Source organism: Cervus canadensis, chromosome 11 (genome assembly GCF_019320065.1).
Source record: "Cervus canadensis isolate Bull #8, Minnesota chromosome 11, ASM1932006v1, whole genome shotgun sequence".
NCBI lineage: Eukaryota > Metazoa > Chordata > Mammalia > Artiodactyla > Cervidae > Cervus > Cervus canadensis.
In genome coordinates, this window is record NC_057396.1 from 179,172 (window position 1) to 194,885 (window position 15,714).

General features: G+C 41.4%; 1 non-coding gene across 1 annotated transcript; it reads right to left on the reverse strand.

Annotated features, from left to right (window-relative positions):
- Positions 1-4,309: 4,309 nt before the first annotated feature.
- Positions 4,310-4,380, reverse strand: TRNAG-UCC. Its single transcript has one exon. It is a non-coding gene; the product is annotated as a tRNA-Gly (tRNA).
- Between the last annotated feature and the right edge of the window lie 11,334 nt (positions 4,381-15,714).

Sequence of the window (15,714 nt, forward strand, 5' to 3'; positions counted from 1 at the left end):
TAACAATCACCCCTAAATGGCCAGGACTTAATTAATTACTGATAGTTTCTCTTCTTTTGGCTCCTGTTGCCCTCTTAGGACTCACCAGTGAAAGCCAGAGTCTTTTCTAACCAGTCGCATACAGTGCCTCACATCTAGTTAGCTTGCCCACCGCAGCCCCATGCTAAGAGCCTCCAATCAGGGCATACCTGAAGCCTTCTATTTTTTCCAGTCCTCTGCTTGCCTTTGAGGCTCTGCCAAAATTCAAAGGATGGTGGCTGACTCCCTTGCAAGCTCTTAATAAATGGCTTTTGGCTGTTCTCATGTGATTGGTTTTCATTTATTTCCGTAGATACAATTATGAGCAGGGCAGACATATTTCTGATACTTAGAGAACTTATATAGTAATGAGGGAACACAATAAAACTATGAGTAAACAATACAAATTTAAATAACTACAAATCAGACAATTGTTAGAAAGGAAACATAGAAAGGACTCAGAGAGGATTGGGGGAAGTGGCTAATTTAGGTGATACTTTAAAGGAATAGGCAGCTTGAGAGGCTATTCCAAAGACTGGAGAGCATGTTTGTAAGATGAAAAGTGCTAATGGAGGTAAACTTAAGAGAGGACAGAAGAACCCAAGGGACGAGTTCAAGGGGGATGGGTGAACTAGGGTATAAGCATAAGAATTGACCTTGGGAAGAAGTGGGATGCTTTTGTCATTGAAACAGAAGGAGAAGAGAGAAAATGGGAGAAAACGATTTCAGAATTAAAATGCTTCAAATATAAACCATTGAATCAAGTAAGATTCAACTTACTTGATTGATTCAAACTCCTTGCCACCTGCTAGGAGTTTAGAAGCACACACCCTGGGCCAGTGGGAGCATTCTGGCAGAAGCATGAAGCCGGGGCAGCTGCTCTGCGTATCCTGCTCTCCAAATTCCAGCCCAGGTGGTTTATGTATCCTTAGCCATATGGTCAGTAGAAACTTTCCAGAGCGTGAGATTCAAAAAACTGAGATAGAGTTGTTTTCAGGGTCAGGACATTTCATGAATAGAGAGTCTAAGAGTTGGCACCAGCCATGACCCACCAGCAGCTGGCACCTGGCCCTTTCTGAGCTCTACATCTGTCCACAGAGATGCCACTGGCTGTGAAACTGCTGGGCTCAGGTACTCTGACTCCTACTTTGCAGAAGAACTTACCAGGCTCTGATATCTTTTTTGTTGTTGCTTTTGTTTTTTTAATTTTTTTTAATTTTATGTATTTATTTATGGCTGCACTGCATTTAGGGTCTTTGTGTGTGGGCTTTCTCTGGTTGCAGCAGTGGGGGCTACTCTTTATGTTGTGGAACATGCAACTCTCATTGCCATAGCTTCTCTTGTTGTGGAGCATGGGCTCCAGGGCGCACGGGCTTCTCTAGTTGCAGTTCATGGGCTCCAGGGTGCAGGGTTAGTAGCTGTGGCACTTAGTCGCCTTGCAGCATGAGGAATCTTCCTGGACCAGGGATCGAACCCGTGGCCCCTTCTTTGGCAGGCGGATTCTTTACCACTGGACCACCAGGGAAGTCCCAGGCTCTGATTTATTTGATCCAAGGGTGAACTTTGGAAGGAAAGAGCAGCTTTCCGTGAGGTGGATCCTGGTACCTCAGCAGAGAGCTCCAGGAAGCCACATCATCCATGGGGAAAAAGAGACGCAGACAGAAGGACCCATTTCTCATCAGTGGCTGAGTTTGGAGTTAATCATCTGTGGACATAAGTAAAATGTGGGTTTTTTCCCCTTTGAGAACATCAATAGCCACAGCAAGGCATTAAATAATACATGTTAGCTATGTATTCATTATTATGTAAGAGGTATTATATCACCCAGTTGCAACCCATTTCTCAGCCTTGTTCCTCCTGGGAGGCTCAGAGGTGAGGCAGAAATATTTGTCTCGGATATGAGAGTTTTAAAAATAACTGAAAAATTGATGTGTGAAAGAAATGAGTAAGATGAAAATTTGAGTGAGCATTTTAATAGTTTTGGTGGAAGAACTTTCTGAAACCAGTAGCAGTAAAGTAAGACTTATAGATTTACTAATATTTTTAAAAAGCAAAATAAAAAAGGGATTTTAAAAACACTGTACACAAAATTAAAAGACATGAAAAATAGAGGTAAGTATCTGCAACGAATACCCATAGATGTTACCATTTCTAATATAACAAGAATCTTAAAAAATTAGTTTAAAAATATGACCACTCCAATTGAAATATGGGCAAAGGGCTTGTATAGGTAATTCACATTTAAAATAAACTATAAACTCCTTACTATGGCTTTATAGGTTCTATGAATCTTCATTGCCTAGCTCTCTGAGTTCAGATCCTAAAGCTTTCTCTCCTGCTAACCACTGTCTAGCCACATGAGGGTTCTTCTAGCCCTCAAATGAGCTAAAACTCATCCCTACCTTACACCATTTACACTTGCTATTTCCTGTTTTTGTCCCATATCTTTGCATGCCTACTTCTTTCTCATAATTTGGGTTATAGCTTAAATATCACATCTTCAGAAAAACCTTCAGCAATTACCCAACTTAGGAAAGTCCCCATACCAAGTCATTCTTCATCACATCATCTTGTCTTATTTTTTATAGCTTGTGTCAATCTGAAACTTTGGGTGTGTGTGTATATGTGTGTGCTCTATCTCCCCCAACTCTCATTAGAAGGCAGGCTTCATGACCCTAGTGTATTGCAGTATCCCCAGCACATAAAACATTTCCTGGTGTATAGTAGAAGTTCAAATGACTGAAAGAGTGAAGAAAAATTGTCAATAAACATGAACAAAGTTTTGATTCTATGGGTAATCAAAGAAATGTAAATTGAAACAATGAGAACCAATTGGGTTTAAAATTAAAAAGAATATGAAGAGGGTTGGGATAGGAGGGGGATTGAAACAATGAGAACTTTTTAACCAATTGGATTGATAATGAAAAAGAATATGAAGCGTGTTGGGATAGGAGGGGGAGGGAGGCTCTACAGGGAAGATATATATATATAACTGATTCACATCGTTGTACAGCAGAAACCAACACAACTTTGTAAAGCAATTATCCTCCAATTAAATAAAATTTTTAGAAATATGATATGTTTGCTGTTGGGGATATAAGTTGGTTGATACTTTACGGGTGACAAATTGGTAAAAAGCATCAAATTTTAAAATTTTCAAGTCTTTGAGCCACAATTCTATTTCTATGAAGAGTCCTAAAAGAAGATTACTTCTGCTTCAGACTAAAGTAATAAACCCTTAGATCCAAGAAACTCAATGAATCCCCAACACAAGAAACATGAAGATAACACCAAAGCAAATCATAATAAAATTGCTTAAAATCTTGTATAAAGAGAAAATTTTAACAGCCAGAGGAAAAGAGATTCAATATATTCAGAAGAACAAAATTAAAGATGACAGCATATTTCTCATTGGAAACAATGCAGAGAGATGATAGTGGAGCAACATCTTTAAAGAACTGAAAGAAAACTGTCAACCTACAATTTTGTAGGACTTCCCAGGTGGCACAGGCATAAAGAATCCACCTACAGTGCAGGAAACGGGTTCAATCCCTGGTTGGAAAGATCCCCTGGAGAAGGGAATGGCAAACCACTCCAGTATTCTTGCCTGGGAAATCCCATGGACAGAAGAGCCTGGCAGGCTATATAGTCCATGGGATTGCAAAAGAGTTGGACATGACTTAGCAGCTAAACAATGACACAGTTCCACACTTACAAAAAAAAATCTGGTTTGGGTTGACTTATACTCGCCCTTTAGGCTTTCCGGTGGCTCAGCAGTAAAGAATCCACCTGCAGTGCAGGAGACCCGGCTTTGATCTTTGGGTCCGGAAGATCCCCTGGAGGAGGGCACAAGAATGTACTCCAGTATTCTTGCCTGGAGAATCCCGTGGACAGAGAAGCCTGGCGGGTTACTGTCCATAGTGTTGCATAGAGTTGGACAGGACTGAATCGAATGAGCATGCATGTGCATGCCCCAACCCCACAAATTCAAAGTTATAACCCCCAGTAGCTCAAAATATCATTGTATGTAGAGACCAGATATGATTAAAACAAACTGAGGTCATCTGAATAGACCCTGTGTTGTGCTTAGTTGCTCTTTGTGACCCCTTGCTCTGTAGCCCACCAGGCTCCTCTATTCATGGGATTCTCCAGGCAAGAATACTGGAGGGGGTTACCATGCCCTCCTCCAGGGGATCTTCCCAACCCAGGGATCGAACCCAGGTCTCCCACATTGCAGGCGGATTCTTTACCAGTTGAGCTACCAGGGAAGCCCCAAAGTAGTTAGGCATTATACACTGGCCAGGAATCAAACCCAGGTCTCCTGCGTGGAAGGCAGGAATTCTACCACTGAACCACCAATGCTTTGCCTACTAGGTAGCAGACCCTAATCCAATATAATTGCTGTCCTAAAAAGAAAAGAAATCAGGACACTGATGCAGTATGGTAGTCAGCTATGTTACAAAAGTGAAAATGCCGAGAGAGGCCTCAGGAGAAACCTAACACCTTCATGTTGGACTGCTGCCCTCTAGAATTGAGGGAAAATGAATTTCTGCTGTTTCAGACACCAGTCCAGTTATTTTGTTATGGCGGCCCTAGAAAACTAATATAACATCCTTTTAAAATGAAGACAAAACCCACTGGAAAAAAAAAAAAGTAAAATGAAGACAAATTAGACTTTTTAGATATAAAATGTCTGAAAGCATTCATCACTAGCAGATCTACACAATACAAAATATTAAACAAGCAGAAGGAAAATAATAAATCAAAATATAGGTCTATACAAAGGAATGTGGAACTTTGGAAAGATTAACTACATAAGTAAATATGCAAGAACTTTAAAACTATTCACACTTCTTTAAAAGAGCATCAGTTGTTTAAACAATAATAAATGTAATGTGGGGTTTGTAATATATACAAAAGTAAAATGTTTGACAACAATAGTATAAAGGCTATATACTTGGGGAAGAAATTGAAGGGGAGAAATCGGAGTATATTATTTTAAGGTTCTTATACCATGGTGAAGCAGCATAATGTGACCTTACTGATTCTGGACCCAGCTTCAACGTGCGTGTGTAGTTTTTTCCATGCCACCAAACAGTTCTCCAACACTAGCTCATTGTCCCACAATTCTATTCAATTGTAACACTGTGTACCTGGGGAAAAGCAAACATTACATCACTTATATGTGGACTCTAAAATATTATAAAAATGAACTTATTTACAGAACAGAAACAGACTCACAGACATAGAAAACAAATTTATGGTTACCAAAGGGGAAAGGAGGGAGGGATAATCTGAGAATTGGGGGTTAACCAATCAGACTCACTCTCAGTTTCACTCTTGCAGTCCTGTCTGACTCTGTGACCCCCATGGACTGTAGCCTTCCAGGTTCCTCTCTCCATGGGATTTCCCAGGCAAGAATATTGGAGTAGGTTGCCATTTCCTACTCCAGGGGATCTTCTTGACCCAGGGATCAAACCCATGCCTCTAGCATCTCCTGCATTGGCAGGCAGATTCTTTTACCACTAGGGCCACTTGGGAAGCCCAACAGATACAGACTATATATAGTCTGTAATACTATATATAGTCTTTTATATATAAAATACATAAACTGTAGAAGGACCTACTGTATAGCACAGGGAAGGACACTGAATATCTTGCAAAGTAATCTGAAAGTATTCTGCATCACTTTTGGTGTACACCTGAAACATTGTAGATCAATTATACTTCAATTTAAAAAAAAAGAAAGAAAGGAAGAAAGAAATCAAAAACCAAAGGGAGAAAAAAAAAAAAAGACACTCTTAAAAAACTACTGTCTTGTCTGAGCTTCAAAATATATGCCCTTTCCTCTTTCTTCTCTTTCCTTCTCATAGTCCTCTCTCTTTCACACCTCAAATACCCCCACCTGATCCTCCCTTCAGAATCGTCAATCCTTACTTCCTCGGTTGGACATCAGAATTCCATAGTCCCAGGCATTTGATGACTGTCAGTGGCTTGACCTGGCTTAACAGAACTGTGGCGTGAACTCTGGTCTTATCTTCCAGCTCTGCTAGGAAAGAGAGGAGGAGGGCAAGGGAGCTTTTGGGCAGTTAAATGCTAGGAAGATAGAACAGTGGAAGCGGGTAGAGTTTTTCACTCTAAGCCACAGATATTTTTCCCCCAAATGATATCTGAAATGAAACATATTTTACCACCACCTAGAGTCATTTCTTTCTTCAGACTTTCCTATTCCCAAACTGGGGATTTAGAGAAGTTCAAATTTCTTCTTTTGCCTTATTTCTTAGAAAACAATAATCCAGGCTATGGATACACACCCATCCCTCCTCACCCTGGTAACAAGCCAGAGACTTCTCTCACTGTCTGGCCATGAGGGCCCCATAACTTCATTCTGAACCTATGTTTCTCTTCTGAGTTCTGGAGTGAGGAAGATGGGGAAGATTTAATTGACTCTATCAACACCCTCCCCATCTAATCTGGATAAATTTTTTTTTTAATTTTTTTTTATTAGTTGGAGGCTAATTACTTCACAACATTTCAGTGGGTTTTGTCATACATTGATATGAATCAGCCATAGATTTACACGTATTCCCCATCCCGATCCCCCCTCCCACCTCCCTCTCCACCCGATTCCTCTGGGTCTTCCCAGTGCACCAGGCCCGAGCACTTGTCTCATGCATCCCACCTGGGCTGGTGATCTGTTTCACCATAGATAGTATACATGCTGTTCTTTTGAAATATCCCACCCTCACATTCTCCCACAGAGTTCAAAATTCTGTTCTGTACTTCTGTGTCTCTTTTTCTGTTTTGCATATAGGGTTATCATTACCATCTTTCTAAATTCCATATATATGTGTTAGTATGCTGTAATGTTCTTTATCTTTCTGGCTTACTTCACTCTGTATAATGGGCTCCAGTTTCATCCATCTCATTAGAACTGATTCAAATGAATTCTTTTTAATGGCTGAGTAATATTCCATGGTGTATATGTACCACAGCTTCCTTATCCATTCGTCTGCTGATGGGCATCTAGGTTGCTTCCATGTCCTGGCTATTATAAACAGTGCTGCGATGAACATTGGGGTGCACGTGTCTCTTTCAGATCTGGTTTCCTCAGTGTGTATGCCCAGAAGTGGGATTGCTGGGTCATATGGCAGTTCTATTTCCAATTTTTTAGGAAATCTAATCTGGATAAATTAAAGGCTCCAGTCAACCACAAGAAAACCCATGGTGAACGTTGACATGTGGAGGGAGAACAGGAGGAAGACGGCTGGCCATCAGCCACCCTGCTTACTGCTCCTACTTTCTGCCCCGTAGTCCAGATCAGGTGCCCAGTAGGAGGCAGCAGAGCACATGTGAGTGGAAGAAGAGGATGCTGAGGAAGTAAAGACCGCCCAAAGGAGAACAGAGGCCTTGTATTCCAAGCTTCCCATAGCAAGAGGGTCAACACCATCACTTGCCATTTGGCAGAGAGTCAAAGTCAAGCAGGGAGTGGGAAAGCTCAACAATTTAAAAAAAAAGTGTAGGGATAGTTTCAAGATTGGATGTTTTGATTGGCAATTTTGCTTGGGGAAGTGGGAGTTACAGAAGGAAAACATCTGTGTGATTGACTTGGGGAACATATATGGCTTCCTATGCTTGTTCCAGAGTTGAAAACATTGATGAGTGAAAAATAAGACAATTGGACATCATTGGCCAAGGCCTCACCACTCCGGGACGATTCTGCCAAGGTTGTGACTGAGCTTCCTGGATTGGTAGCTGCAGAATTCTGTTGTAAGATATGATCTGGCTGCTGTCTGCAGGTGTATTCAATCTCTTATCACTTAACCACCATGCTCCATCTGCCTTCTTGAAGCTTCTCAGGGGCCACCCATAAAAAGCTGACTTGTCTTCAGATCCTAGACTTCTGTGGAGTGTTAGCATGACCAACCTTACATTAGTTATCTGTTGCCATGTAAGAAATGACCCCCAGTATTTAGTGACTTAATACACTTATTATCACACAATTTCTGTGGGTCAAGAATACAAGTGTGACTTAGCTGGTCCTCTGTGGTTCTCTCACAAGAATGCAATCAGGTGTGGGGGAGGAAGAAATTTTCCCCTGCCCTTCTAGATTCTTCTGGCTGGTCTAAAAATTAAGTTGACATGAGGCAGATTAACAGGAGAAAGTCAAATGAAAGTTTAATGATATGTATACATGGGAGAGACCCAGGAAAATTGAGTAACTTGCCACAATGGCTGAAACCTCCATCTTAAATGCCATCATCAGCTAATGACAAAAGAGAAGGTTGAGGGTAGTGATTTGGGACTTCAAAACGGAGAAAAGGCAATTCACGTGGAGATGAAAAAGCAAATGTCTCCTAAACAAATGTTTGCTGGGCCAGGCAGATCAATGGACTCTGAAGAGCTAACCCCACCACAGCTGGCCAATACCCCTTGCAGATCTATCTGGTGATAGCTCTATTCAGTAACAGGCCCAGTATATAAAATCTTTTAGGCAGTTAGAGGGACGGTCAAAGTTTCTTCCTGAGTCTTTTGAAGCTTGACTGGTTTCAGCTCTGAGTAATCTGCATGCCAAGGAGACATTTTAGAGGCAGCCAGTTTTGCTCCCTGACAAAGGTATGACTCACGTCTTAGAACATTCATGCAGCTATAACAATATACCACAGGCTGGGTAGCTTATAAGCAAGAGAAATTTACTTTTCTATTCCAGAGGCTGGAAACTCCAAGATCACGGTGCCAGCCCATTTGGTGTTGGATAAGAAGCCACTTCCTGGTTCATTTGTTGTTGTTAAGTCACTCAGTCATGTCCAACTCCTTGCAACCCCACGGACTGCAGAACAACAGGCTTCCCTGTCCATCACCAACTCCTGGAGCTTGCTCAAACTCATGTCCATCAAGTCAGTGATGCCATCCAACCATCTGTCGTCCCCTTTTCCATCTACCTTCAGTCTTTTCCAGCATCAGAGTCTCCTCTAATGAGTCAGTTCTTCGCATCAGGTGGCCCAAAGAATTGGAGTTTCAGCTTCAGCATCAGTCTTTCCAGTGAATATTCAAGACTGATTTCCTTGAGGATTCACTGGTTTAATCTCCTTGAAGTCAAAAGGACTCTCAAGAGTCTTCTCTAACACCACAGTTCAAAAGCATCAATTCTTTGGGGCTCAGCCTTCTTTATGGTCCAACTCTCACATCCGTACGTGACTACTGGAAAAGCATGGCATCCTTGGTTCATAGACTGATTCTTTTTGTTATAACTTCATACACAGATGTCACTGACAAATTGGCACTTGCCAAGAGCATTTGCCAGTGACTGAACAACGACAACAAGAGCATTTGCCATCTGCCTCTCTGGAGACTGAACCCTGTGTTGCTATGGCTGTTGACCTTCAACACTGTCTGACAGAGTTCAGCATGCAGTGAGGCACTCTGCTCCAGGGAATCTGGTGGGACAGGCCTTTCAGTTCATTAAGTTCAGTCATTCAGTCAAGTCCAACTCTTTGCGACCCCATAGACTGTGCAACCAGGTCTCCCTATCCATCACCAACTTCTGGAGCTTATTCAAACTCATGTCCATTGAGTCAGTAATGCCATCCAACCATCTCATCCTCTGTCATCCCCTTCTCCATCTGCCTTCAATCTTTTCCAACATCAGGGTCTCTTCTAATGAGTCAGTTCTTCACATCAGGTGGCCAAAATATTGGAGTTTGAGCTTCAGCATCAGTCCTTCCAATAGATATTCAGGAATGATTTTCTTCAGGATTGACTTGTTTGATATCCTTGCAGTCCAAGTGACTCTCAAGAACCTTCTCCAACACCACAGTTCAAAAGCATCCATTCTTCAGTTCTCAGCTTTCTTTATGGTCCAACTTTCACATCCATACATGACTACTGGAAAAACCATAGCTTTGACTACATGGACCTTTGTCAGCAAAGTAATGTCTCTGCTTATTAATATGCTGTCGATGTTGGTCATAGCTTTTCTTCCAAAGAGCAAATGGCTTTTAATTTCATGGCTGCCGTCACCATCTACAGTGATTTTGGAGCCCAACAAAATAAGCTCTCTCATTGTTTCCATTGTTTCCCCCTCAATTGCCATGGAGTGATGGGACTGGATGCCATGATCTTCGTTTCTTGAATATTGAGTTTTTGAGTCAACTTTTTCACTTTCCTCTTTCACTTTCATCAAGAGGCTCTTTAGTTCTTCACTTTCTACCATAAAGGTGGTCTCATCTGCATATATGAGGTTATTGATATTTCTCCTGGCAATCTTGATTCCAGCTTGTGCTTCATCCAGCCCAGCCTTTCTCATGATGTACTCTGCATATAAGTTAAATAAGCAGGGAGACAGTATACAGTCTTGATGTATTCCTTTCCCAATATGGAACCAGTTTGTTGTTCCATGTCCAGTTCTAACTGTTGCTTCTTGACCTGCATACAGATTCCTCAGGAGGCAGGTAAGGTGGTCTGGTAGTCCCCTCTCTTGAAGATTTTCTACACTTTCTTGTGATCTACATAGTCAAAGGCTTTTGTGTAGTCAATAAAGCAGAAATAGATGTTTTTTGGAATTTTCTTGCTTTTCCTATGATCCAACAGATGTTGGAAATTTGATCTCTGGTTTCTCTGCCTTTCCTAAATCCAGCTTGAACATTTGGAAGTTTTTGGTTTATGTGCTATTGAAGCCTAGCTTGGAGAATTTTAAGCATTACTTTGCTAGCGTGTGAGATGAATGCAATTTTCAGCATTTGAACGTTCTTTGGCATTGCCTTTCTTTGGAATTGGAATGAAAACTGACCTTTTCCAGTCCTGTGGCCACTGCTGAGTTTTCCAAATTTGCTGGGATATTGAGTGCAGCACTTTCACAGCATCATCTTTCAGGATTTGAAATAGCTCACCTGGAATTCCATCACCTCCACTAGCTTTGTTCATAGTGATGCTTCCTAAGGCCCACTTGACCTCACATTCCAGGATGACTGGCTCTAGGTGAGTGATCACACCATCGTGATTCTCTGGGTCATGAAGATCTTTTTTGTACAGTTCTTCTGTGTATTCTTGCCACCTCTTCTTAATATCTTCTGCTTCTGTTAGGTCTCTACCATTTCTGCCCTTTATTGAGCCCATCTTTGCATGAAATATTCCCTTGGTATCTCTAAATTTTCATGAAGAGATCTCCAGTCTTTCCCATTCTATTGTTTTCCTCTATTTCTCTGCAGTGATCACTGAGGAAGGCTTTCTTATCTCTCCTTGCTATTCTTTGGAACTCTGCATTCAGATGGGTATAGCTTTCCTTTTCTCCTTTGCCTTTAGCTTCTCTTCTTTTCTCAGGCTATTTGTAAGGCCTCCTCAGACAGTCATTTTGCCTTTTTGCATTTCTTTTTCTTGGGGATGGTCTTGATCACTGCTTCCTGTACGATGTCATGAACCTCCATCCATAGTTTTTCAGGCACTCTGTCTATCCGATCTAATCCCTTGAATCTACTTGTCACGTACCCTGTATAATCATAAGGGATTTGATTTAGGTCATATGAATGGTCTAGTGGTTTTCCCTACTTTCTTCAAGTCTGAATTTTGCAATAAATAATTCATGATGTGAGCTACAGTTGGCTCCCAGTCTTTTTTTTTTTTTTACTGACTCTGTAGCTCTTCTCCATCTTTGGCTGCAAAGAATACAATCAATGTGATTTCAGTGTTGACCATCTGGTGATGTCCACGTGTAGAGTTGTGTAGTGTCTCTTGTGTTGTAAGAGGGTGTTTGCTATGACCAGTGAGTTCACTTGGCAAAACTCTGTTTGCCTTTGCCCAGCTTCATTTTGTACTCCAAAGTCAAATTTGTCTGTTCCTCCAGGTATCTCTTTATCTCTTGTGTTCCTACTTTTGCATTCCAGTCTCCTAGGATGACAAGGCTAGACATAGACACTCCAAATTCCCATTGTTGGCCTCAAAAGCCACTAAATGAATTGTTTTTGTCCCACTGATCAATAAGGACAAAATGCTGTTAAGCAAACTTTGGTTAAGCTTCTCTCATTTATTAAGGCCCCTGAACTTTGCCCACCTCCTCAATCTGAGCCAGCATATAGCCCCTCACTATGGTTTATTTAGTAAAAGAGACTTAGACTCAGGATAAAACACTCTCTGAACTATTGCATGAGATGCTTTCATCCCACTTCACCACATGGATCTTTCCTAGCCTTGTTTACTCTGCTCTATAAAAGAAAACTCTTTACCCAACTCTCTTGAGATGCTTGCTGGCCTTTTGGACAGTGTTCTCCTTATTGCAATAGTCCCTCTCCCCACTTTGCAGTAATCCCTTCTTATAAAATCTTACCACTTTTATTTGACAAAATATTGTGGAAGACATCTTCCCATGATGGTCCCTATGATCCACTCCTGTTATTCATTTCCTTATTTAACCCTCTCCCTTTGCTTGTGGGCTGGACCTAGTCCATCAGTCAGTTCAGTCCCTCAGTCATGTCAGTCTCATTGAACTCCATGGACTGCAGCATGCCAGGTTTCCCTTTCCATCACCAACTCTCAGAGCTTGCTCAAACTCATGTCCATTGAGTCAGTGATGCCATCCAAACAGTTCATCCTCTGTCTTCTTCTCCTCCTGCCTTCAATCTTTTCCAGCTTCAGGGTCTTTTCCAAAGAGTTAGTTCTTTGCATCAGGTGGCCAAGGTATTGGAGTTTCAGCATCAACATCAGTCCTTCCAATGAATATTCAGGAATGATTTCCTTCAAGATTGATTGGTTTGATCTCCTTGTAGTCCAAAGGACTTCTTCTTTGCAGTCCAAAGAGTCTTCTCCAACACCACAGTTCAAAAGCATCAATTCTTCAGTGCTCAGCTTTCTTTATGGTCCAACTCTCACATCCATCCATGACTACTGGAAAAACCATAGCTTTGACTAGATGGGCCTTTGTTTGCAAAGTAATGTCTCTGCTTTTTAATATGCTTTTCTTCCAAGAAGCAAACATCTTTTAATTTCATGGCAGCAGTCACCATCTGCAGTGATTTTGGAGCCCAACAAAATAAAGTCTCTCACTGTTTCCACTGTTTCCCCTCCTATTTGCCATGGAGTGATGGGACCGGATGCCATGATCTTCATTTTTTGAAAGTTGAGTTTTAAGCCAGCTTTTTAACCTTCTTCTCTCACTTTCATCAAGAGGCTCTTTAGTTCCTCTTTGCTTTCTGCCGTAAGGGTGGTGTCATCTGCATATCTGAGGTTATTGATATTTCTCCTGGCAATCTTGATTCCAGCTTGTACTTCATACAGCCTGACATTTCACATGATGTACTCTGCAAATAAGTTAAATAAGCAGGGTGACAATATACAGCCTTGATGTACTCCTTTTCTAATATGGAACCAGTCTGTTGTTCCATGTCCATTCTAACTGTTGCTTCTTGACCTGCATACAGATTTCTCAGGAGACAGGGAAAGTGTCCTGGTATTTCCATCTCTTGAAGAATTTCCCACAGTTTGTTGTGATCCACACAAAGGCTTTGGTGTAATCAATAAAGCAGAAGTAGATGTTTTCTGGAAAGTGAAGTCATTCAATTGTGTCTGACTCTTTGCGACCCCATGGACTGTAGCCTGCCAGGCTCCTCCATCCATGGGATTGTCCAGGCAAGAATACTGGAATGAGTGATCATTTCTTCTCCAGGGGTTTTTCCTGGAATTCCTTTGCTTTTTCTATGATCCAACGGATGTTGGCAATTTGATCTCTGGTTCCTCTGTCTTTCCAAATCCAGTTTGAACATCTGTAATTCTTGATTCTGCTGAAGCCTCTCTTGGAATCTCACTTGGCTCCAAGCTATTGAAGATGCACTTGGAAAATTTTGAGCATTACTTTGCTAGCGTGAGATAAGTGCAATTGTGCAGTAGTTTGAATGTTTTTTGGCATTGCCTTTCTTTGGGATTGGAGTGAAAATGACTTTTTCCAGTCCTATGACAACTGCTCAGTTTTCCAAATTTGCTGGGATATTGAGTGCAGCACTTTCACAGCATCATCTTTTAGGGTTTTAAATAGCTCAGCTAGAATTCCATCACCTCCACTAGCTTTGTTCATAGTGATGCTTCCTAAGGACCACTTGACTTCACATTCCAGGATGTCTGGCCCTAGGTGAGTGATCACACCATCATGGTTATCTGGGTCATTAAGATCTTTAGTGAATAGGATACATGGCAAAAGTGATTGGATGTCCGTTCTGAGATTAGATTGCAAAAGACTCTGACTTCTGTCTAGTTTGTGCTCTTTTTCTCTAGCTCTTCTTGGTTTGCAGGTTCTGATGAAATAAGCTGCCTTGTTGGGAGCTTTGGAGACCTGTTGAAGGACACAAAGAGCAAGAAACTGTAAGTGGCCTCTGGCTAAAAGCCTGGGAGGTACTGAGGCCCTCAGTGCAATAGGCCTTAAAACACTGAAACCTTCCAACAACCTGGTGAGGAGGATAGCCGTGAGTAAACTTGGAAGTTGATACTTCTCCAGTTGAGCCTTAAGATGGCTACAGAACTGAGTTGCTATGGCCTGAATATTTGTATCCCCCTCAAAATTTACATGTTGAGATCCATCCACTACAAGGTGATGGTATTAGGAAGTAGGGACTTTGAGAGATAATTAGGTCATGAGGTTGGGCCCCCATGAATGAGATTAGCACCCTTATAAAAGAGACTCCAAAGAGATTCTTCACTTCCTCTGTGTCAACTAAAAGAGATGGACAACTTGAGAGTTGTGAGTCGAGTTTTATTTGAGGCAAAATGAGGACTGCAGCCCAGGAGACAGCACTTCAGATAGCTCTGAAAGACTTCTCTGAAGAAGCAGTGGGATGGTCAATATATAAGATTTTGGTGAAGGGGAAGTTCAGTGCAATCAATCGCTTAGTTTACAAACGGTTTTCTGCCAGTTAGGAAAGCTGATGTCACCATAAAGGGATTTAGTGATTTTCTAGATATGAAGAGATGCAAGAATCGGGATTATAAAATCAGTTCCTGAAAATATCTAGCTATCTAAAGACCTGTACCACAGCCTTGTCTAACTCAATGAAACCATGAGCCATGCTGAGTAGGTCCACCCAAATGGATGGGTCATGGTGGAAAGTTCTCACAAAACGTGCTCCACTGGAGAAGAGATGGGAAACCACTTCAGTATTCTTGCTTTGAGAATCCCATGAAAAGTATGAAAAGGCAAAAAGATATGACACTGAAAGATGAACTCCACAAGTTGATTGATACCCAATATGCTACTGGAGAAGAGTGGAGAAATAACTCCGGAAAGAATAAAGAGACGGAGCCAAAGCAAAAACTATGCCTAATTGTGGATGTGACTGGTGACAGAAGTAAAGTCTGATGCTATAAAGAGCAATATTGCATAGGAACCTGGAATGTTAAGTTCGTAAATCAAGGTAAATTAGAAGTGGTCAAACAGGAGATGGTAAGAGTGAACTAAAATGGGCTGGAATGGGCGAATTTAATTCAGATGACCATTATATCTACTACTGTGGGCGAGAATCTCTTAGAAGAAATGGAGTTACCTCATAGTCATCAAAATAGTCTGAAATGCAGTACTTAAGTGTAATCTCCAAAATGACAGAATGATCTCTGTCCATTTCCAAGGCAAATCATTCAATATCACGGTAATCCAAGCCTATGCTCCAACCAGTAATCCGAAGAAGCTGAAGTTGAATGGTTCTATGAACACCTAGAAGTCCT